Source organism: Hakea prostrata, chromosome 6 (genome assembly GCF_041222555.1).
Source record: "Hakea prostrata isolate BN-2017 chromosome 6, UWA_Hpros_2, whole genome shotgun sequence".
Taxonomy (NCBI): Eukaryota; Viridiplantae; Streptophyta; class Magnoliopsida; order Proteales; family Proteaceae; genus Hakea; species Hakea prostrata.
The window spans coordinates 26,681,650-26,707,479 of record NC_142605.1 but is presented as its reverse complement, the minus strand read 5'-3'; the positions used below and the strand labels follow the sequence as shown (position 1 = coordinate 26,707,479).

Sequence of the window (25,830 nt, the reverse complement as noted above, 5' to 3'; positions counted from 1 at the left end):
AGCCAATGGCTGTTGCAGCTGATGGGCACATCTGATGTATTAGACCACTAGCTCTAAGATCAGAAACTACTCCTTTCAGATTTTCAAGCATCAGTGTTCCAAATTTTGTTGGTTAGGTACATGGTTCAAAAATTGATGTTTCACAATTTTTTGGTATTCTCTTTTCTTTGACCAAATTAAGAAAGAAGAGAATTTTGGATTCAAAACAAAAAAAAGAAAAAGAAAAACTAAGTTCTATTTTATTTTCTTTCTTAAAAAGGATGAGACGTTGAATTTGTTTAGATTCTAGAGCTAAATTTATAACTTTTGAAAGCTTCTATTCTGTTTAGGGATGAAATTTCAGACTTCCATTTATTCCAGAACTTCCGTTTGATGGCTGGAAGCTTTTCTTATTGGTATATTACTGTTGGGATGCCATACTAATTAGTTCTCTTGTACAGGTGCAACTGCTTATTATTTCCTGGATGCATGAGATGTGTATTTGTGTTGTAATATTTGGGCTATGTTTTTTGGGTCAGTTCCAAGCTCTTAAATTCTTGTAAGATCTGCAAGCAGCTGTTGAGAAAATGAACTCAACCCTGATTAAAGAGGAGAATTCCAAGGAAGGCAAACTGTTTTCCCAAGACATGCTTACATCCTTGGGAGTTCAATAGGTTTCTCATTCCTTTACTCTTTTCAGCATCACCATCATCATTACTCACTATTTGTAATACCTGTAACTAAAGCATAGGGGTAGTCTTGGCATTTTGTATTGATATTCAAATAATTATGGTTAAAGGTCGAACTGGTATGAGATTGACAAACTTACTATAATTTATTTGCTAAATTCAATCATAGGTTGAGGATTAAATAAACGGTTAACAATCACTTTGAATAAAGGAGGAGGTCCAAGGTTTAATGTCTCATAGCTGCATAAATTATATTACATGTTTTGGTAATATTGAGGGGAGAGAGAAGATGCATGGTGAAAAATGAATGGTGGAAAAAAACGTGGAGTTTAGTAGGATTTAGGTGGAGAGAATATTGAGGGAATATTGAAGTATATTAAGAGGAGAGAGAAATGGATGGTGAAAAATGTGGAGTTTTAGAGGATTTAAGAGGAGAGAAAATCGAGGGAATATTTAGGGGAGAGAAGAAAGATGGTGAGAACGTGGAGTTAATGGTGAGTATATTAAACAACAGAATTGAAAATCCATATTGGTTAAGTAAGAATAGAGACGAAATACAAGGATGTAGGAAAAGAAGAAGATAATATAGAGTGTTGAAGGCCCTCTATCTAAAAGTGATTATTATTTTTGTGATTTTGCCATGATAAGTACAATCTTCATATTTTCAATATGTTATTGTTTTATTTTTCTACGTTCAAGTTTATGGTTTTACATGATTTCTTAGTGATTGATTATTTTTTTAAATTTATAATTTGATCTTGATTATGAATGCGTTTTAGATGATGTTTGATTTACATAATTTATTAGTAAATGATTTATTCTTTTTATTTAATAATTTGTTCTTGAGTAAGAATACATTTTAGATTATACCTATCTTGATTTATTAATATCTTGTCTTTGAGTATATAAATATGTATTATCTTTTAGATTTTGTTTTATGATATTATCATGATCTACTAGTAATTTATCTCCTTCATTAAATTTACTAATATGGGTAATTTGCATTCTTTTATCAAAACTTCTTTGTTTTTTTCCTCATTTTTCTGTTCAACCCTGTGAAGCGCCTTTCTTCGATAACCCTTACGATAGCCTTCTCAAGACCTCGCTGTCAGGCTCCTAGTGAAATCTCATCACTTTAGTGACATCGAAGCTCTAATTGAATCCCACAAGAAGGATCCCAAGATCACTGGAAAAATCTTTCCTTGCCACCTTAATTTGATCTTATGATCTTGCAGGAATGACTGATCAGAAGACTTTTGATCAGATGGATGAGCTTGGCACTCAAAGATCTACTATACCCTTTAATGCTCCTTTTTCTGCATTTAATCAATGCAAGAAATTTGATCAGTACCTAGTCTCTCAGAAATATGGCATTTTTTTTCCGATAAGGTTTCTTATGGTATTTTAATCAAGTTGTTGTGTGAGTGGTATGTTCCAGTTTTGAAAGAAATGGAAGAGAGGATGTAGAGGTTACTGCAATTATATGGCAATCTTGGATTCCCTATATAAGAATGTTAAGATCGATGAAGTTGGGAAAACCTGGAAGGTAATGATTGAGAAGGGTTCCTCAAATGTTTGTGCTGATAATGTGAAGATTTTGGCCCATCATGGGAAACTATAGTATGTCTTGGCTTTGATTGAAGAGATTAGCTCTGCAGGATTGAAGCCAGAGACACCATCAGTTACAATTACCTTTGGCCCCCGTTACTCTAGGCGTGATTTGATTGAGGAAGCTAAAAATGTACATGACAGCCTTAGAGGAAAATCTTTGTACTCCTAATGCTGCAACTCTTAGGACATTTATGTATCATCTATGTAGAAAAGGGGAGATTAACAAGGCCTTTGAGGTTTACAAGGAGTGTATAACTAAAGATAAGATTCCAAACTTTAGAACAATGAGGCATTTGGTTGAAGGGCTAGTGAAGAATTCAAAAGTGAAGGAAGCAAAAGGAGTAATGAGAAAGAATAGTGAATAAGTTTCCACCAAATTTTCTAAATGCATGGAACAAACTTGAGACGCCTCTTCAAAAAAAAAAAAAAAACTTGAGACGTCTCTCAGTTTTGTTTGGAAAAAGGAGGTGAGGTGGCTACTTAGTTAATCATTAGAGAGAGATTCTTTTTGGACATTCATGCGTCACTATCATCTGTCATAAGCGGGTGATGCAATCATGCAACATGAGTTGGTATATATATATATATACATATACGCACGTGCATATGTACGTGCACGTGTGAAATGTTCTCTAATAATATTTTATTTTTGTGTAATAAAATTTTTATCTTTGAGTTGAATTTTATTGGGTACTTTTTTTTTTGGATAAATATGACTATGGCAAATACTTATTGACCATGAATGCATGTACGTTGGATAATGGTGAAAGGGCAAAACCATACGAAAGAAATACCGTTTGTGGCCTTTGGGGATTAGTTATAAAGACAAATTCAAGAGTAGATTTAGGGGCACAAATTCACGACTTTTTTTTCTTTCAATTTTTTGGATTTCACTAAGAACGTCGATCCTATGATGAAATAGTTACTAACCAAAATATTTTTTATGCACCGATTGAGTTTTAAATTGGAGAATTTTATGTGTTGGAAATTTTAATGATTAAATCTTTGTTCAAATGGATTTTTTCATTTTATATGTTGGACATCACAAATTGCATTGAACATGTAAAATATTATTGGAAGTATAAAATGAGAATTTACAATTTTGGACACAATTAACTATATCAATGTAGTTAGGGAAGGAGGCTATTTTGGAAAGCAAAATGTAGCCATGACTTTTGAGTTCATGCTTTTATAATAGTAGTATGATATATATATATATATATATATATATATATGTGGTGGGTATAGATATCGAATGCACAGTAGATGGATCAACGGCTTCAATCGTGGATTTGGCCGCTGAGAGTTTTGTCTCATCATATGGGTTATGAATATGGGTATTAATCCTTGGAGACCACTTCTTTTCTTTCTTTTTTTGATAGTTCCCTTTATAACACTTCAAGTTATGAAGAAACCTACTTCTGTTATATGAAAGAAAAAAACTATTTTTGTGTTTTTGAGTGATTGGAATTTGGAAATAACCAAAAAATGGAGGAGATTGGAACTATTGATGTGTGTACCTCTTATAAGATTGAGAGCAAGTTGCTTGGGGGTTTAGAATGGAGAGAAGCATATAATGTAGGAGGATTTTTTTTTTTTTAATGTAAACAATGTCGGAGGATATATATGCAAATGCAAATGCACATCACTCGGTGTGGTCTTTTGAATGATTATTGGTTAATTGGTCTATAGCTAGGGATAATCTTATGTGCAGTTTTGTATATATTGGGTGTTGGTTATGAGTTGTCTTTGTTAGTTGTCGTCTTTGTTTTGTTGTCTCTAATGGTTCACAATTTGGAATTTATGGCACGTGGGGACTGTGAGGTTGCTTGGCGAGATTAGGACTTTTGTCTTGCAGCACATTCTTCCTACTTTTATTATTTATTTTTAAATGATTTAATATTATATAAACTTCTTTCTAATTCATGAGATTATTTTTTTGAGTTTTTCTTATATGTAGACTAACTAAATGCAATTTCAAGCACATGCCTATTAGAAGCAATACCAAGAGCAAGAGGAAAACAGTGTCAAATGCATGTTTATTAGAAACAATAGTATGTTTACAATCAGTAGAAGCATTCTCATGTGTAGATGCATGAGAATCATAATTAGAAGTAAGCCCGAAAGAAACATTAGAGGGTGGAATTCCAGAGAGAGCATTATTAAGTACAAACCCATCTTGTCTTAAAACCACAACATTGTGTTCAAAAATATAAAAAAGAGATTTTGGGTCCCCTTAGTGCAATATATTACATGCGGGTCCTAACTACACTAACATCGTTAGTCACCGTTAAGTATATTTAAAGTTCAAACGTTGATGTACCAAAATGACCCTCAAGTTATTTAATACATTTTGTTATTATAATTTTTTGAACAAATTGCACTAGCACCTCAAAATGGAGGCCTTAAAGCACTAACACAAAGCACTGAGACCCTAAAATTGGATTTTCATTGAATATATTTGTCAAATTATCATTGAAAATAGTTAAATCATTGTTTATTTTTAAAGATATCCCTATAATAAACAGTTTGAAAGGTTTTCAATGATAAATTTGACAAATATATCGAATGATAATTCAATTTTGGGATCTATGTGCTTTTTATACATAAAGTTGGGTGTCAGTACTTTAAGGCGTCTATTTTGGAGTGCCAATGCAATTTGCTCTAATTTTTTTCTTCTTGTTTTTTGTATATATATATATATATATATATATATATATATATATATATATATATATATATATATATATATCATACTACTATAGTAAAAGCATGTACTTTACTTTTTTCGCAAATCTTTTTATGTCCGTTGTTGTCCTGAGGATTTTTCTAAATACCAATAATGTTGTACTATTTGTTATTTCTTTAGTTATTTTTGCAAGGATAATTTGGACATTGTATCATGAATTATTATGAATTTATCCTTAATTTTAATCCCGATTTCTCTCGTTACCTCTTTCAATCTCTCTCAAACTCTGTCGCTCTATCCCTCTACCTCTCGAAGTCTCTCTGAATCTCTCTCTAAATCACCACTATCTCTCACGACCTCTCTCAATCTCAGTCTCTCGCTCTCTATATCCCCTCTCCCTCTCGAACTCGCTCTAAATCCCTCTCGCTCTCTCTAAATCTATGTGTTTGTTATCTTATTGCGAAAAGGTCGAACGATGGTGAGAAGGACGATGGGGGAAGAAGGAAGATGGATCGATAAGATAATCGATCTCAGAAGATCATAATGATCGATTTCTTAGAGTTTCCAGTTGGTATCTACAAGAGGTAAGCGGAAACCAATCTCTAAGGACGATGGGGGAAGAAGGAAGATGGATCGATAATCGATCTCAAAAGATCGGAATGATCGATTTCTTAGGGTTGGTATCTACAAGAGGTAGGCGGAAACCAATCTTTTGCTCTTTTTTTTTGTGTTAAGTTTCAGATCGTCTGATTAGAAAATTCTCCATATTCTAGGGTGTCCTTCTCAGTAAGAATAGAGAAGAAGCTAAAGCCTGCTACTCCAATATGAAGCTGAAGATGGGATTTCGCAGGTATGAGCTTGATCAAAAAGTCAACCTCAGTTCATGAGGTAAATTTGTGTTCACCAGCTACCGGTTGGATTCGATTACTTTTCTTGAGAGATTAATTCAAAATCAAAATTTGATTAAGAGTATAGCAGAATTACAACTGTATAGAAGAATTGAGATGTATAAATTTTCCTTCACTTTATCTTTCAATTCAGCAAGCAACCCAATTAATGGAGTTTGCAACTGCAAGCCTAGGTTGCAAAGTTTCAACTAAAGCAGTTTTTAAATTTGGAGTTATTGAGGATTCCTACTAGAAATAGGACTGAAGAGTAAAAGGATAATTGCAGGCAATTACCCTATGTGGATGGGTATGCAATTTTGATACAGTCTCCCTTTAGGATTAGGAAAGTTTCAGTCAAAGTTTTAGAAGATTTTAATGATTGCCGAAGAGTTTCTTATTAGCTCTTCGAATTTGCTACGGAACTTGAAATTTGGATTCTTTTGAATGTTTTCACCAATTTATTGACTTGTCATCATTAATTTGATTCATTTTTAGGCAGGGGCGGACATATAGAAGGGCCCAGGGATTTTTTTTAAAATAATGTTAATTCTCTTATTTTCCATAATTTTCTCAGTCTCTTCCCACATGTGAAATGTCACTATTTGGCCCCCCAAATATTGAGAACAATTTTTAAAGGTAAAATAATGGGCATAAATGTCATTCCAAATTAAAAACTAACTCCTCAATCCCTATTTATTCTCTTCTCTTCTCTTCTCTCTCATTTTTTCTTCCTATTTATTATCTTCTCTTTCTATAAACGTGGCTTAAGGAAATTTTTGAAAAAAATATCTTATTAGGTATTCAAAATTTTATTCTTAATTAGAAACTAACTCTTCAATCCCTATTTATTCTCTCCTCTCTTCTCTCTCATTTTTTCTTCCTAATTATTCTCTTCTCTTTCTATAAACGTGGCTTAAGGAAATTTTTGAAAAAAGAATCTTATTATGTATTCAAAATTTCATTCCTAATTAAAACTAACTCCTCAATCCCTATTTTTTCTCTTGTATCTCCTTTCTCTCCTTGTTTTCTTCCTATTTATTCTCTTCCCTTTCTATATGCATGGGTTAAGAAAATTTGGAAAATAATATACTCTACAATTAGGTACTCTTTCTCAATTTATTTATCTTTCTCTTTTTCTCCTTTTTTTTATTATTATTCTTTGTATTTAATTTTATATTCTATGTTTCTTTATTTCTTCATTGCCCGGGATTGAGGATATACTCTATGATTTTATATTCAATTTATTGATGACGAGATTGGGATTGAGGATATAATCTTGAGATTCTAGCTCAGATTAAAATCATGGCTTTCGATAAGACTGGAACGATTACAAGAGGAGAATTTGTAGTTACAGATTTCAGAACTCTCTCGTGATGTTAGCCTCAACACATTTATTTACTGGTACAGTCCAATCTCCTTCATTGCGACCAAAATAAGTTTCTTCTTTTTTCCACTCTTTATATAAAGCTATTGGATGTTTTGAACTTCGAAGGAATTCAAGCGTTGAGAGTAAATCAAGTCACCCAATGGCAGCTGCTCTTGTTGACAATGCAAGGTCTAATTCCATTCAACCAAAACCATATTAAATGTCATAGAATTTGAAATTTTCCAGGAGAAGGGATATTTGGAGAAATTGATGGGAAAATCATTTTTGTTGAGAACAAAAAAATTGCAAGGAGAGTTGGTAGTGAGACAGGTAAGAACATCGATCCACTCTTGTTTTTAATTTTTAAAATTTCAAGCAAATCATATATGCACTCCTTAAGTTTACAAACTATAACATTTGTAACATTCAAATTTGCAAACTATTATGTTTGTAACATTCAAGTTGATTATAATATGGCCAGCTATGGAAATTCTCAGTTCCAGTAGGAGAATGTGATACCATTAATGGAGGGGAAACACAGTTGGATATATTTACTTACATTGATGAGAGCTACTGATGTTATGATTGCTGGAAAGATCGCAGTTGTGGCAGGGTATGGAGATGTCGGCAAGGGATGTGCTTCTCCTCTCAAGCAGTCTGGTGCCCGTGTCATTTTGACTGAGATTGACCCCATCTGTGCCTTTCAAGCTTTGATGGAAGGTTTCAATGTATAACCGCATAACTACGTGCCCAAATGCGGCTGAAAGTTATGATTACCTTGTTTCGTGGAATGCGTTTTATACTACTATTATAAAAGCATGTACTCTACCTTTTTCGCAAATCTTTTTCTGTCATTTTTTGTCCTTATCATTGTTCCAAATACCAATAATGTTGTACTATTTGCTATTTCTTTACTTATTTTTACAAGGATAATTTAGACATTTTAGTCATAAATTATTATTAATTTATCATTAATTTTAATCCCTCTCTTAATTTCTCTCTTGATTTAATTATTGACTTCTCTCAATCTCTCTCAATGTCTTCGCTCTCTATATCCCTCTTAGAAAATATTCAAGATTCAATATCCAGTGATTTTAATTTAATTTGGTTTATCTAATTTCTTGTATTTGCATAAATTGATAACTTTTGAATTTATGCATAACAATTCCACAAAGTAATTCCATTTAGACTAATGAATCTCTTGAAGTGTTTTATTTCTTACATATGTCTTATTAAATTGCATTACTCAATTCCTTTTGCAGAGATTCAATATAATCATGTACCCTGTTAGAAAGCATCTATGCATACATATAGAACTTATCTCAAGTTGTCCAACATTATCAATGATTTGTCTCACATGATTTGGCCAGCACTATTCTCAATTAAAAGTAATGTGTGAAAAATAAGGAAGAAAATGCCCACTGATGTACAAATGATCTCCAAGATTTAAAAACTCATACTACAAGGTCAAGAGTTTGACCATTTTTAAGGTTAAGGGTGAAACCTTGCTATATATGTACAAAGCTACCCCAGGAGGTTTTAATCGAGGTACGCACAAACTTTGGCTTCAAAAAAAGAGAAAAAAATTGACAAGTTTGAAAAGGTAATGATCAGTTGACAACACCTTCTTGAAGAAGAAAAGCTTCTTTACAAGTTTAAGACCGAACATCTATAAATGTGTCACTTAAATTGTAAATTATTTATATGGAAGTGGAAAAGAAGAAATTTAATAAATTGTCATGCAATTTAAGAAACCCGGTCACCCTTTCTAAACTTGGTAAATTTTCTTGCTTTAGTTATGTTATTCTTCATTTTCTATTTTTTAAATTGAGATCCGATCTTAACAAACCAACGAATTGCCATCATTAGGAATTGATTGCTCATGTTATATATTTTATTTTCTATTAGTACAAAACTCTCCAATGTACGAAGTAAAGCATACTAGGCTCTGTTAGCACCTCTTAAATTTTATATAGCCGAACTATTTCATACTTTAAAATGATGTATGTTAAAAATGAATAACGAAGAAAATAAAATAAAAAACAAAAACATATTCAAAAGAATACATAAACATCAAATATTTTTCGGTCATAATATAAACATCAAAAGAATTTCAATGATGCTTGATTTATATATATATCTTGTTTACTATTTGGTGTAAAGCCCCTTAAGATAAATCATTCTGCACTTGGAGTACCTCTTATATCAAAGTCAAAAAAATTTATACATTGAAATAAGAAAAAGAATACCTAAGCATTATAATGACACTAATGAGTTACTATTATTTAAATTAAACAATAACCTTAAGAATTGAATAAATAATGTTATAGATATAAATTAATGATTTCAAAAGTCATAAAATAAAATGATGTTTAATATGATTATTTTCTCAAAAAAAAATTTTCAAATTTATAGTTGCTTCAATTTTTTTCTTTCGATTTTTACCCCATATATCACTACGTGCATTTGCCCGTACGTTTTTTACTAGTATATATATATATATATATATATATATATATATATATATATATATATATTAACATATGATTAATCCTTTATGACCAACAATCTCTTTTTAAAACCATATATTAATACAATGTACTAAATAACTTGAGGGGCACTTTGGTCCTTTTACATTTGAAATTTAATATATACTTAACGGCAGATTAATAGTGTTAGTTTGCTTTGGATCCACAAGTAATATATTGCATTAAGGGAACCCATCATTAGTCTATGGTCCAATTTAAAAGACTATAAAAAAGTAAATGGAGTAGAAGGTCTTTTGGTGTTTAAGATAAAAAAAACACATTATGAAGTGATTGACCAATTTGGAGAAAGAGATCAATAAAAATGAACATCCTGAAACTAAATGAAGCACACGAAACAACATAAACAGATCTACTATGTGCAAGGCATGTGTCTAGTATATGATCCTAAATAACTAAGAATCCCCAATTCCTCCTTTTTTTCAAAAATAAGATTTGATCCATGTTAGTTGTATAGATTCATTTTCACTACATTCCCCATGAATAATAGCACAAAACACCCACATTTTAAAAGAAAGCTTTAGCTCATCAAGTTCTACTACAAAATGTAAAGTATTTATATTTTACTTATAATAAGTGAAAAACTTACGAATTGCGTGTAACTCAAAATTTCATGATCCAACCCCACTCATTGAAAATTTGAAATTGTGAGTCATTTACACATTGATTTATGCATAAAATAAATCTATGGAGGAAATCTATTTTTTCTTGGTATGTCACGTCAATAGCTTCAGACGTGTACACAATTTCTTCAAGAGAAGGGTTCGGATTTGCTCCATAGATTAGTCGATTTTAAATTTAGAAGACAGACTAAAATCTATGGAGGAAATATATTCTTGGTATGTCTAGTTATGACGCTTTAGAGGTGTACACAATTTCTCTAAGACAAGACAATAGATCATAGCCCTAGAATTTTGTAAATGAGATTTACTAAAAAAGAAGGGTAATTTTCATCTGGACCCCTTGAGGTTTGGTCTATGTTTTTTTTAGTCCAAAAAAACTGAAACTTTACATTTGCCTCACTGTACTATAGAAAAAATTAATTTAAGGACAAATTATCACTTCTATGACTAATTTGTCCTTATTTTTTTAATTAAATTTTTTTTTTAATTTTTACATTTTAAGGGATTAAAGTTTATTAATCAACAAAATCAGACCCTCCTTCATTTGATTCCCAAATCGGTTCTACCAATTCTAAATCCTTAGTTTTCCAAATCCCTGGTTATATCGGATCAACATCGCCCCCAAGGTCATAATTCCTCCTTCTTTGCTCTTTTATCTTCTCAAGCCCTAATTCTAATTTCACTCTTTATTTCAGAAAATTGGAACTAATGAGGAAATCTATATCGTTGACTTCAAAAATCTTCGAGAATTTCTTGAGCAAACCTTGTGCTTTGCGATGCAATCGTTTAAGATTTTTCATTCTGATGGTTTCGTCCTCGAAATTCAGGTCCTTACGAAGGCAAACCTAATGCTACATTTTCCTTCAAAGATGCCGATTTCGTCAAGATTGCGACAGGGAAGATGAAACCCCAGGTGGCTTTCATGAGGTATAATCTTACACAAGCTTCTCAATTGCAATGTTTATTTGTGAAGTAGTCTTTTGTTCTTTGATTTCTGATTTCATTTTCTGGATGAAATGCAGATGAATCATGAAGATTAAGGGTAGTCTCACAGCTGCCCAGAAGTTCCATCCCGATGTTTTCCTAAAGCAGGCCAAGCTCTGAGCAAACAAAAATCCAGAATCTTTGTTAGGTTTTTTTATTAAAATCTATATTATCTATATATTAAGTTTCAAAATTAGTTTTTGCATTTCTTTTATTTAATTGTTTTGTTTGTGTGTGGGACCCTTGAGGTAAGGGTGGTAATGAGGCACCATGAGTAAAGGAGGCCCTTCATGACCTTGGTTAAAGGAGGCCCTTCATGACTTTGGTTATGAGGCTCTTCATGACATTGGTCATGGGTCTTAAAGGTCTTGATCATGGTGATGAGGTGGGCTAACTTGAATGGTGGAATTACTCAAATTCTAACTCTTGACCTTTATTTCTCATTTCAACTTCATGACCATTCATGGCCATTACCATGAGTGGGGGTTAAGGTCTTTGAATGGGTTAAAGCCTATTCATTCCAAAGAAGTGAATATGAGAGTTACTTCCCCAAGTAGTGGGGAGGTTAGGTCAAGGGGGTTTATTCACATTAGTGGAGGAGGGACAAACCATTGATTCAATTCTCCCATTGTGGGGAGGTGTGGTTTGGGCCTATATAAACCCAACCCTTCCTTGCATATTGTGTGCTATTGTGACTCTCCTCACTCACATTATTTGTTTTACAAAGTTCATTTCTTTCTTGAGTTGTCTAAGTGTTGTGCTCTAGCTTTTGGCTCCTTTAAGGGACTAGAAGAACTACCTCATCTTCTAGTTGGAGGTTGTTTTATCTTGGAGGTGGTGGTGCGAAGAACCCTTGGTAGTAGGGTGCATCAATTACCTTAAAGACAGCATCAAGGTGTGACTCAACCTCATCAATCAGTGGTTCGTTCAGTTGCTACTTCAAGCTCTTCAAATTTGCTAAAGATCTTCATCTCTCAATTGTATTGCAATTTCACTTTTATATGTTTGAAGAATTTGTAATACAATTACCCCAACAAGTTTAAGGTAATTAATTTGGAAGATCGAATGGCAAGTCTTGGAGATGGCAATACCGTTGAAGGTAATGTCAACAAACAAGGTGACGACACTTTCGTTGCCATAGATGGTATGAGATATCCATTCCTTGCTACTCATGATTCAATCCCCACTAATGTAATTCCAACAGTGACAGATCTTATCCCGGATTTGGGTAAGATGAGGATTGTCACTGAGTTCGACAAAATCGAACAGTTTGGAGGTCAAAACTTCAAAAGGTGGAGGCAAATGTTGCTATTTGCCTTAGCCCAAATTGGGGTGGCATTTACCTTGACTGAACCCATGCCGAGAAAAAGTATTGATCCTGTTAAGGAGGGCAAAAGGGTGGCTTGGATTCAAGCGGACTACCAATGCAAGAATCGAATTCTGAATGCATTATCTAATGACTTATACCATGTGTATAGTTCATTAGAATATGCTTATTCGATTTGGGATGCTTTGGTTAAAAAATATTCTCTTGAAGATGCTGGTTCAAAGAAATACTTGGTGGCTAGCTTTCTAAATTTTACTATGAAAGATAGTGACACAATATCAACCCAAATTGATTTATTTCAAATTGTGGTTGGGAAGCTAGCAAAAAAGAAAATGGTCTTACCTGAAGAATTTGTAACCGGTGCCTTGATTGAGAAACTTCCACCTTCATGGAATGCTTTCAAGATGTCTATGAAACATAAGAAGACAGGATTGACCTTAGACCAGTTGGTTGTAAGGATCAAGATTGAAGAAAGGAATCGGTTCAAAGACAAAGGTGAAAAAGACCTTGGAGAAAGTCGCCTAAAAGCGAACTTGGTGGAAACCAACAAGCAAAACAAGAAGAGGAAAAGTCATCAAGAATATGATGAGTCTTCTAAGAAGAAGAAACTGACTTGTTTTGTTTGTGGAAAGGTTGACCATTTTAAGAAAGATTGTAGGTTCAAGAAGAAAAAAGTTGAAAAGGTGAACCTAGTTGAAGATGATGTGTTTGTAGCTATGATCACAGAAGCCAATTTTGTTGAAAAACCAAAGGATTGGTTTTTGGATAGCGGTGCTACAAGACATATCTGTGGTGATCTCAAGATGTTTTCCTCCTATTCCATGGGCTCAAATGATGAAAAGGTATTTATGGAAAACTCCCAAAGTGCCCTTGTTATGGGAAAAGGTAAGGTGACTTTGAAACTTACTTCGGGAAAAACTATTGTTCTCACCAATGTTCTCCATGTGCCGGATATTAGGTGAAATTTAATTTCAATTCATTTGTTTAATAAAGTAGGAATGAAGTTGGCTTTTGAAAGTGATAAGGCAATTATCACTAAAAACAATGTATTTGTGGGAAAGGGATATCTTAGTGAGGGATTGTTTGTACTTAGTATTTCCAATGTTGTAATTGAAAAGGCGAGTACCTCTTCTGCTTACTTTGTTGTTTCGTCTAATTCTTTTGATTTGTGGCATGGTAGGTTAGGTCATAGTAGTGTAAAATATATCATCAAACTATGCAAGTTAGGGATGATCACCGAAAAGGTGGAATCTCCCAAGGACAAGTGTAAAACTTGTGTGGAGGCTAAGTTAACCAAAATGCCTCACAAGACTATGGATAGAAAGAGTGATCTCTTGGAATTGATCCATAGTGACTTAAGTGACTATAAGTCATATGAGTCAAGGGGAGGAAACAATTATGTTATCACCTTCATAGATGATTATTCTAGATATACTATGATTTATTTGCTCAAATCAAAGGATGAGGCCGGAAAGGCATTTATATCTTACAAAACGGAAGTTGAAAATCAACTTGGCAAGAAGATTAAAAGACTTAGAACCGATAGAGGGACTGAGTATTTTAATCTTGATAAGTTTTGTGAGGAAAATGGAATTATCCATGAAACGGCCGCTCCTTACCAACCGGAATCAAATGGGGTAGCGGAAAGGAAAAATAGATCTCTTAAAGAGATGATGAACTCCATGTTGTTGAGTTCAAATGTACCACTTGATATGTGGGGGGGGAAGCCATGTTGACTTCATGTTATCTATTAAATAGAATCCCACATAACAAGACCGGTATGGTTCCATTTGAAAAATGGTTTGGTAGAAAACCAAGTATAAAACATTTACGTGTTTGGGGCTGTTTGGCCAAGGTGTTATTACCGGATTCCAAGAAAAGGAAACTAGGTCCCAAAACATGTGATTGTGTGTTCTTGGGGTATGCGATAAATAGCACGGCATACCGATTCATGGTAATTAAATCCATGGATGATGTTATTGAACCAAATAGCATCATAGAATCAAGGGACGTTGAGTTCTTTGAAAGAATTTTCCCCTTTAACTCCGCCTTATCTATAAGTAAGGAGAGCCAATTGATCAATGGGGAGTTGGATCCAATTGAAGAGAATATCAATCAATTGGGTATTAGTGATGGAAATCAATCAAGAACAAGCAAACGACTCAAAAGACCCAAATATAAGGATGATGAGTGGCTCGTTTACTTGGTAGATAAGGATCCTCTTAATTATAAAGAGGCTATCACATCGCTAGATGCCATCTTTTGGAAGGAGGCAATCAAGAGTGAACTTGATTCAATCTTGGCGAATTATACTTGGGAATTGGTAGATTTACCAATTGGCTCTAAGACTTTGGAGACCAAGTGGATATTTCGAAAGAAGTTAAAAAGTGATGGGTCCCTTGATCGTTTCAAGGCTAGACTTGTTGTCAAGGGATTTAGGCAAAAACCAAACATCGATTATTTTGACACATTTGCCCCTGTGTCAAGAATTGCCTCAATAAGAGTTATGTTGGCAATTGCGTCAATACATAACTTGGTCATCCATCAAATGGATGTAAAAACTGCTTTTCTAAATGGTGATTTAGAAGAGGAAATTTACATAAAACAACCAGAAGGTTGTATTGTAAAAGGACAAGAGCAAAAAGTTTGCAAGCTTAGAAAATCCTTATATGGATTGAAGCAAGCGCCTAAGCAATGGCATGAAAAATTAGACAAGGCTCTAATTTCAAATGGCTTTATCATCAACAATGCCGAAAGGTGCTTATATAGCAAGTTTCACGGTGGTAAAGGCGTATTTATTCTACTATACGTAGATGATATGTTGATAATGGGGACGAGCTTGGCAGTAGTGAATCAAACTAAGCATATTTTGATGTCTAATTTCGACACAAAAGACTTAGGGGAAGCTGATATGATTCTTGGGATCAAGATCATCAAGCAAGGGAATTGTATTTCACTATCTCAAGCTTGTTATGTGGAAAACATACTTACAAAGTATGGCTACCATGAACTTTCAGCAGTCAAAACACCTTTTGAGGTGGGATGTCATTTGAAAAGGAACTTGGGTGAACCAAGTGAACCAGAAAAAGGTATGCACAAATCATTGGTTCAGTTTCATATCTCATGAATTGTACACGTCCAGATATTGCTCTTGCGGTAGGAAAGTTGAGTCAACATACTCAAAATCCAAGTAAAGAGCATTGGAGTGCAATTGATAGATTACTAAGGTACCTAAAAGGTACTATAGACTATAGTTTACACTATAGTGGTAAGCCAACAGTTTTAGAAGGGTATTGCGATGCTAATTGGATTTCGGATACAAACGAATCCTTAGCCACTAGTGGGTATGTGTTTACACTAGCAGGTGGTGCAATCTCTTGGAAGTCCACAAAGCAATCATGTGGAACAGGTTCTACCATGGAAGCTGAGTTCATAGCTTTAGAGAAGGTAGGAACAGAAGCCGAATGGCTTAGAAGTTTAATGGCGGATATACCATTGTGGGAAAAACCGACGCCATCGGTATCACTACATTGTGATAACCAAGCAGCTATTCACTTAGCCAAGAATAAGGTGTACAATGGTAAAAGGAGGCATATACGCCTTAGACACAATCTTGTGCGACAAGTACATAGATGAAGGAATGATAGCTATCGATTATGTGAAGTTAGAAAGGAATCAATCTGACATGTTCACAAAGGCTATGTCTGTCAAAAACTTGTGTATTGCATCTACAGGAATGGGGTTAATGCCTTATCCTCGGGTCACATGATGGATACCCTACCTATGTGAAGAGGCTAAATACCTGAATTAGGTTCAAGGGGTACAAACGAAGTTATGGGAAGACCGGTTCAGTACTACCATTTATAATTATTCCATTCTAGGGTGTAGATGAAGGTAATAGTACTACCACAAGGGTAAGGTTGAGCGAAGCTCTTAATTAGTCTAATCCCAAGGAATATGGGGGTGTGTTAGTTGTGGTGCACATCAGAGACTAACCTAAGTGGATGTAGGTGGTTTGGCCGCCACTAATGAGAACTTATAGGCGAGTGCTCTAAACATTCATTAATCCAAGATAAGGGACATGGCCGGTTCAAAAGTCCAATGTGTAGTGTAAAAGGTAGCTCCAAAAGTCGACCTTTAGGACATGGATGATGGGGCGATCAGCTACACTAATGTGGAAAGGTTCAAGGAGTCGACTCTACCCGTACTTTGTAGCGCGACTCATTAGACCTAGTGTAGGTTCAAGTCCGAAAGACACCTACAACGATGTGTCCTTTAGTGTCTAATAAAGTCACAACACGAGTCCTTTTTTGCAATTTTGAAACTTGTGGGGGATTGTTAGGTTTTTTATTAAAATCTATATTATCTATATATTAAGTTTCAAAAATAGTTTTTGCATTTCTTTTATTTAATTGTTTTGTTTGTGTGTGGGACCCTTGAGGTAAGGGTGGTAATGAGGCACCATGAGTAAAGGAGGCCCTTCATGACCTTGGTTAAAGGAGGCCCTTCATGACTTTGGTTATGAGGCTCTTCATGACATTGGTCATGGGTCTTAAAGGTCTTGATCATAGTGATGAGGTGGGCTAACTTGAATGGTGGAATTACTCAAATTCTAACTCTTGACCTTTATTTCTCATTTCAACTTCATGACCATTCATGGCCATTACCATGAGTGGGGGTTAAAGTCTTTGAATGGGTTAAAGCCTATTCATTCCAAAGAAGTGAATATGAGAGTTACTTCCCCAAGTAGTGGGGAGGTTAGGCAGGGGGTTTTTCCATTGTGGAGGAGGGACACCATTACTTCCCCAAGTAGTGGGGAGGTTAGGTCAAGGGGGTTTATTCACATTAGTGGAGGAGGGACAAACCATTGATTCTCCATTAGTGGAGAATTGATTCTCCCCTTGTGGGGAGGTGTGGTTTGGGCCTATATAAACCCAACCCTTCCTTGCATATTGTGTGCTATTGTGACTCTCCTCACTCACATTATTTGTTTTACAAAGTTCATTTCTTTCTTGAGTTGTCTAAGTGTTGTGCTCTAGCTTTTGGCTCCTTTAAGGGACTAGAAGAACTACCTCATCTTCTAGTTGGAGGTTGCTTTATCTTGGAGGTGGTGGTGCGAAGAACCCTTGGTAGTAGGGTGCATCAATTACCTTAAAGACAGCATCAAGGTGTGACTCAACCTCATCAATCAGTGGTTCGTTCAGTTGCTACTTCAAGCTCTTCAAATTTGCTAAAGATCTTCATCTCTCAATTGTATTGCAATTTCACTTTTATATGTTTGAAGAATTTGTAATACAATTACCCCAACATTCTTGTATGGATTTTTCATTGTAAACATTGCTGGTAGCTTCCATTTGCCTAGAACCAAGTAAAGGGTAATGGAATCATGCAAATATTCTGTACTCTTGATTGTAAAATTTAGAAAATCTTGCACATTATTGTAATAAACATTTGCTCACGAGTTGGAGATTACGTTTCACCCATTTACTTTCATTTCCTAATCTTCAATTAGGATTTGGAAAATAAGGATTTAGAATTGGTAAAATCAGGGATTTGGGGATCGGATAATGAAGAAGGGTTTGATTTTGTAAATTAATAAATTTTAATCCCTTAAAATGTAAAAAAAAAAAAAAAATTAAAAAAGAAAAGAATAAGGACAAATTCGTCATATAACTGATAATTTGTCCTTAAATTGACTTTTACTATAGTACAGGGGAGGCAGATGCAAAATCTCAGTTTTTTTGAACTAAAAATGAAATAGACCAAACCTCAGGGGTCCAGATGAAAATTTCCCAAAAAAGAATTTGGTAAATAACCAATTATAGAAATCACATAATTCATCTAAGTAGGGTTGCGAATTAGTTATAACTTTTGTCATGCATATTTTATGCATAAATCAATGTGTAAGTGACTTTTCAATGAGTAGTGTTGGGTCATGAAATTTTGAGCTATATGCAATTCGTAAGTTTTCCACTAATTATAAATAAAATATAAATACTTCACATTTTGTAGTAGAATTTGATGAGCTAAAGTTTTATTTTAAAAAATATATATCTATGGATCAACCATATCAATTAAGCAGTGGACCCTTCGTAATTCGAGATAAGTCTTTTCTCTTTTTTGTGTTGGCAGACTAAATTTTTTTAGGAGATACAAATGGGCTGATTATGATTCTTTTGCACACATTAAAAAAAACTGAGATGTTGGAGTAAACTAACAAAGTTTATTGTTTCTAAGAACCTTTCTTTTTATGAATTTATTTATCAGAAAGAATTGGAAGGGAGATGTGCCAATGAAAGGAATCTTAGAATTTTCAAAAACTCTCAACTAAAAACTCGTAATGTTTATGTGCCTCTTGACATGGGATAAGATGGTGAGAGAGGACATCTTGAGAGAATCGATAGAACAAGGAATCACAAACAGTTTGCAGACTAATTACAAACAGAAGGAATCACGAACAATATGCAGAGGAACAAATAGAAGGAATTACAAACAATATGCAGAGGAACAAACGAAGAAGAATCTGGGCAAACAGAGTTCTTTTAGTTTTTCAGTAAACATTTAAAATACGAGCTCTTTTTGAAAGAATTTCTTATCGAGTAAATGGAATAATAAAAATTGAATGAGGTAACCGTTATAACCAAACAAGCAGCCTTATCCCAATTAAATGGGATCGGCTACATGGATTCTTGCCTTCTAATCAATTTGGTCACATCATATATAAGGTATAAGTTTTGCATATCATTTCTCACCACTTCTCTTAAGGTTATCTTAAGTTTACCCCTAGCACTTCTAGTCTCTTCAATCTGGACTATATCACTTCTCCATATAGGGAATTTATTGGTCTACGTTGAACATGGCTATACCACCTCAAAGGAATTTCTCGAAGCTTATCATTTATTGGAGCAACTCCCAAACCAACTCTAATATGATCATTTCTTATTTTATCATTTAGTTTCCATGAAATTTTTTTAGGATAAATTAAAATCACTGGTGATTTTTATTAGTTTTAGGTTCTATTACTTTCCTTGAATTTTTTTTTTCTTATTAGATTTCTTGGGTATTTATGGGTTTTCTTTGATTGTTTTTTTTTTGTTTGTCAGCTTTTTGGAGATGTCAATGTATAATGGTCTGGTTAATCTTTCAACCAGGCTATCTTCTTCGATATCCAATCATTTGTCTCCTCTGAAATTGAACAGCGGCTCAACAAATATGTCAGAGTTTATTTTATTTATGAAAGACAAATTGAATGATTTTTCTGGTTCACTATGGCAATTCTAATAGTTTTGGATTCAAAGAAACAGTAAACAGTAGCTGAAGTGTATATACAACTATATTACATATTGCCAAAAATGTTGTAATTCATCTATAACGTTTCTAAGAATATTTGATGAGGGTGTAAGGCAGATTAGTTTGAAACAGCATGAGTTTTGAGGAATATATAGAGAAAAAAAGATTATCAATATAATTTGAGTTTAGATTTCATCACAAAAAAATGAAATGAAATTGTTATGTGTGTCTTGAATTCTTGTACCAGTTCTTGGAAGTTTCCCACTCCTGACATTTTGGTGAGGACCTGAAATGGACTTTGTGAAGTTTGTGATGGTAGTAGGGGTCAAGTTCCATATCTTATGGTTGGGTTCATTTTACAAGTTTTTACAGAATCCCAATGATCACTTAACCTAAATCAACAGATTAATTGTTTAATCTGGTTTCAAATAATTGTTTGGTTCAGCCTCCAAATTAAGCTTTGATGTCCCTAGCACACTTATGTGAAAGCTTTCATTGGATAAAACTTAAACTCACGAGACAGATGAACTATAAGGAGAAAAGTCATCCGCATTTTAATTAAAAGGTTGTATTTAGCACATAAGACTCAGCAGAGTTAGAAAGGGTCAATGTAGGCAGCTCTTACCCATACTTTAGGACTTGAATATAAGATCAAGCCTTTAGTGTTTACGGTTGTTAACAATTTGGTTCTTTGACATCATTGTACAAATCATTTCTTTACATTTTTTTTGTTAGTAAGAGACTATTTGTTGTTAGAAATAGGAAAAACAAACCGGCCCAATCTTTCCTAATTTTCGAGCAAAAGCTTGGACAGGAGAACGAACTAAAAAGAGATTTACGAGCAGAGCGTGAGGGTGAGGATGTTCTTGAAGGACCTTCATCAGACCTTTTTATCAAATTTATATTTTTCTAACAAAAGTGACGTTCTGCAAAAATGATTTCTATGCGTTATCAACGATATGGAATACAGTCAAACTGGTTTAGACTTGAGATCATACCTATGCAGTGTGATCAATACATGTTCTACTTTGCCACCCCCATAACATGTTTCACTTGGTAGAGGAGTCACCATGAGCAGTTTAAGGAAATCTGTTGATGCTTGATGCCTAAAGAGGACCCAGTAGTGGACCTTCACCCATTTTGATTTCTGGTTTTAATTCCATGAAATCCCAAATGACCTGCTCAAAATGGAGTTTGGGTTTTGATTGGCCACAAAATATGAGAACTGGGACAAGGAATAATTATTGAAGGAACTCAGTATGTGAACATGAGTACGGTACTTCAGATGCAGGATTACCATTGATCAAAGGAGACCTTTCAGACAGAGCATCACTACTCAAAGAAGATCAAGGGCTCAAGCAGAAATTATTGTGAAGATGGAAAAACTTCCATGTTCTGCTATTCAAGTGAGGTGTCTAGACTCCAGAGTTGTTTGAAGGTCAAATACAAAGGAGGAGGAGACAGAGATTACGCCTTTTTTGGGAAGTAAACACCTTCCACTTTTGACGATCACTTTCATAGACATAAAAGCTATTTTTTTTCCCTCGTTGATCATATGTAACCTTGGGTTGTCGGGTACTTATGATTTTGCAGGTCACTAGGTCAGGGACTTTATCTGCATTTCAGACAAAACATATACTTGAGAACAACTATTGAGAATGGAGAAGACGATCTTGGATAAACTTGAGTGGACCTTAACTGTTCATACATTTTTTCTGTCTTCCTTGTCTGCTTTATCAAAGCTGATCGGTCTAATAAAGAGGTAAATCTTACATTCTCATTCTCCTTAGTGACATTGATGTCTTAGTAGTGTGTGCATGGTTTGTATTATGAAAGTGAACTGAATTTGAGAGCATTGAATTACCTTATTATAGTTCCCTGATATTGTTATATGGCATCAGAGCTCTTGTTGTCATTACTTTGTTCTCTTTCCCTGTTTTTTGTCATCTCTTCCTTTGTGGTGTGGAGTGACTTTCTGCTGCTTATGCCATGAACTAAGCATTCGTTCTTCTGTTAATGGAGTGACTTCAACATGTTCTGATTATCATCTAATGCTGCCTTGAAGATTACATTGATTGAATCCATTGAAGCTTGGGCCTACCTGAACGTCTTTGGTGGTGGGAGACTATTTTTCATCTAAAAGAGGAAAAATTTCAGATGGGGCATCTTTGTGCTAACGTAGGACTTAAAAGAGGTGGGAGTATGTTTCATCCCAAAAAAAAGAAAAAAAATTCCAGGTTGTACATGGTCAAGCTCACCTGGGATTTGAGAAGTGGTGCGAATCTCTATTTCATCCGAAAAATGGACAAAAATTTCAGATAGGACATGGTCGAACTCATCTAAAGACTTAAACTTGGTATAACACTGTATCAGTGATCCATTTTGCTCAACAAAAAAAATTGAGGTATTTTAGAATACCTTCTTAAGAGAACCTATGGAAAACCGTTTGTACAACTATTAGAACAGTTCATTCCCCAGGGAGCATTACAAGCTTTTGACCATTAAAGCAACCAAAGCTAATGGTACCTCATACCAAAAAAAAAAAAAAAAAAAAAAAAAGAATAGTTATTGCCTTATTGGTACTTGACCTGAAAAAAATGCAATTATCTTGTAACTTATTTATTCAGATAAACATTCATGTTCCTTGAACAAAAAAATTATATTGTGAAATACTTGATCAATACAAGCCTTGTGAAAACCCCTATTTTTTTTCTCTTTTTTAAGTTTTCTCATTGAGAGAGGGAGGAACCCATAAGAGCACCAGAAAACAAACCTAGGAATTCAAAACTCAATTTGTCCAAAAAATGCTGAGACCATTAGAACATAAAAATATAAAATTGAGGTGGTTAAAATGAGAATTTTGACACTTCTCACTACGATATAATTGTAACTAATGATGTTAACATAAAATTAAATGTAAGCTAGAATCATGAACACTCAGGAAAATTGAGGTATTTTAGAGTACCTCTTCTTATGGTTTATGATGGGTTTCCAGGTACCAGTATTAGACCCTTGGCCTCTAAGGAAGGAGATTTGACTTTCCACCATTGAGGCAATCAAGGCTACCCGTGCAAATGATTTTCAAAATAATCAATTAAGTGCTTACTAGATTGTCTATCAAATATTTTATTTAGCAAAGTTGTGATCTATTTGTTCAAAACAAAAATGGTTATTACAAATATATTCAATTCAATGCCCCGTCCTTCTCGCCCTTTTTTCTTTAAAATATGATTCACATCTAGTGTGTTTTTAGTACTTATTTTAATAATTTTGACATTCCACTGAGTATTTTATATCATTCGAACCCTATACCATTTTTTGCAACTATGGATGTGGTTCCCATGTTTGAACCATAAGTTCGTTTCTACTTCGAGAATGTGGAATGATAAGTATTCCCTTGTTTTAACCTATTAGAGAGTTTTTTGACATGGAAGAATTTATATTATCATGGCCAACTGCATGAAGCATTGATAACAAAATTTATAGAAACGATGAAACATCATTTTGATAATGATGTAAAATTAATGCAATATTAAATTCAACAATCAGAGTGGCGCAGCGGAAGCGTGGTGGGCCCATAACCCACAGGTCCCAGGATCGAAACCTGGCTCTGATAATAGAGAAGGCTTCCTATTTAAGAAGGAAAAACAAATTCATTTGGGACATAGTCAAGCTCACCTACGATTTAAAACTGGTGGGTTTTTTTTTAGGCGACAAGGTGCTTGAGGGGTGACTCTTTGTTGAGTTCAAGTAGTATTCAAGAAGAGGTGGGGGACTCTTTGTTTCATTAAGAAGAAAAACAAAAATCAGATGGGACATGCTTGAGCTCACTTGTGACTAGAAAAGAGGTGGGACTCTTTGTTTCATTAGAAAAAGAAATCATGATTGCTTCCACTAAACTCTATATTCATTTTGACCAGCAGGTGGGGTGTGACAATTACTCTAGAGAACCTAATATAATTTTCCTTTAGACCAAAAAAATATCAATGTCATGAAGGCATCTATTTACATGTCAAACTCTGTTATTGATCTAATTATAAATCCTGAATTTGGAGTACTACTCTAAAAAGTTGACCTCAAAATCATACTTTTCATGACGAGAAACTATATAATTACAAGAAGAGTGGTAAAAAGGTAATCTTAGTTGTATGGCTTGAATTCATGGGCCGGTTATGAGTATAAATTGTAACCTGAGATCAAAATATCGAAAGAACTTTTGAGCAAAAATCGTTGAGGTAAGACTATAAGTGCCTCACGAATTCTCCTTGTGTTGAAGTCAAGTCTTCTGTTTATATAGAAGAAGAAGGGACACCTACTAAGGGTTATATCCAAAGGATATGGCTTAGCTAACCATGTCTTTTCCCTTCAAGCTTATTTGTTATCCACTCAAACTCATTTTCCAAACGACATTTATTCGCCATTTAAGTGCTTATTAAAGAATAACATCAACACTAACCTTCATTATGAAAATTATAAAATATTAATAATTCCATGCCTTAAAAACCAGTTTCAAATTCCAACAGTGTATGATTGAGAACTTACAATTAGTCCTCATGCAAAATATTTTTCGAATTTAAGCCAATATACCATTATTTTTGTTGGAATACTGTAATGACAATTTGGCATACATAGAGATGCACAATATACATGGTAGAGTATCTGATTGAATTAGAGTGTGAAATTTGACACATGACAAACCGTATAATGTTTCACTTCATTTAGTGGTTGGAATAGCCGCAAAATCTATCCTTTTTTTTTTTTTGTCCAATTCTCACATGTGGTTTCCTAGTCATCTCACAAAGGCTCAGAGAAGTTCACTTTGTCTCGTTCTTGGAGTTCCTTTTGTAATGTCAGTCATGCTTCCTTGGATATTGCTGCAATCAAGATTGTTAAAAAGATATCCTTATGAATAACTTGTTGAAGTTAGTTGAGAGCTTTCGTATTTTCTTCAATTCAATTTTCGTTTAGTTTTGCTACTTCATCAAGATCACCAAAACTTCTTCTACAAGCTCCCAAAGATCTTGCAATTTGAAAAGAGGCTTCAACTTCACACTACAGAATTGGTACTTCTTCAGCTGAAAACGGCAATCGGCAACTGTGATGATTAAAAAACTATTGGCTGCCATGATTAGTCAACCTCCTCTCCCTAACTTCTTTTTTTTTCTTTTTCTTGTTCCTCACTTAGGTAGAGATCCACCATAGCACTCTGTTGATGAAACGATAGCAAAAATTAGAAAACCAGAATTTGAGAGGAAGACAGATCACTCAGCCAACTTGTTAACTGAATACTTGCCACAAGATATCTTATACATAGGAGTTCAACAAAACAGATTCGTGTCGAAGTTTCCGATGGACTCTCCTAAGAGTCTAAATACACACTAACAAACTAAAACAAACTCTACTATTATTATTCCTTAATTGCAAAACAGTTGCGGAAAAAGAAAGAAACAAATCTTATTCAACTAAAACTCATCCAACTTCTCTTTGTCTCTTTTTTATGATGCCTTTATATTCTAGACCTATGAAACTACTTTGCAAATGTGATTAACGGCAAAGAGCTATGGCTTCAGTCAAATTCCATTTAGTCTTTCTTCTCCTCATTTCTGTGATCTTCTTTGCTCAATGTATTGGTGAGTTTTTCTCTCTGTCTTTTTTTTTTTTTCTTCCTTTAAATGGGTTTAAAAGATTATTTTTTTCTTAATGTGAAACTTATGATGCAGACATCAAACCAAATGCTGCTTATCTCAATGACGATAGTGACTGTAAGAAGTATCTTGGGTCATGCAAAACTACATTTGATTGTGCAAGAATTTGTCATGCTGACGGCCTTACACGTGGT

General features: G+C 34.2%; 1 non-coding gene and 1 pseudogene across 1 annotated transcript; both read left to right on the top strand.

The window, feature by feature from the left end:
* Nucleotides 1–1,060: 1,060 nt before the first annotated feature.
* Nucleotides 1,061–2,750, top strand: LOC149012976 (small ribosomal subunit protein mL103 (rPPR7) pseudogene; annotated as a pseudogene).
* A 20,785-nt stretch (nt 2,751–23,535) lies between these two features.
* TRNAM-CAU (transfer RNA methionine (anticodon CAU)) lies at nt 23,536–23,607 on the top strand. Its single transcript has one exon. It is a non-coding gene; the product is annotated as a tRNA-Met (tRNA).
* The last annotated feature ends 2,223 nt before the right edge of the window (nt 23,608–25,830 follow it).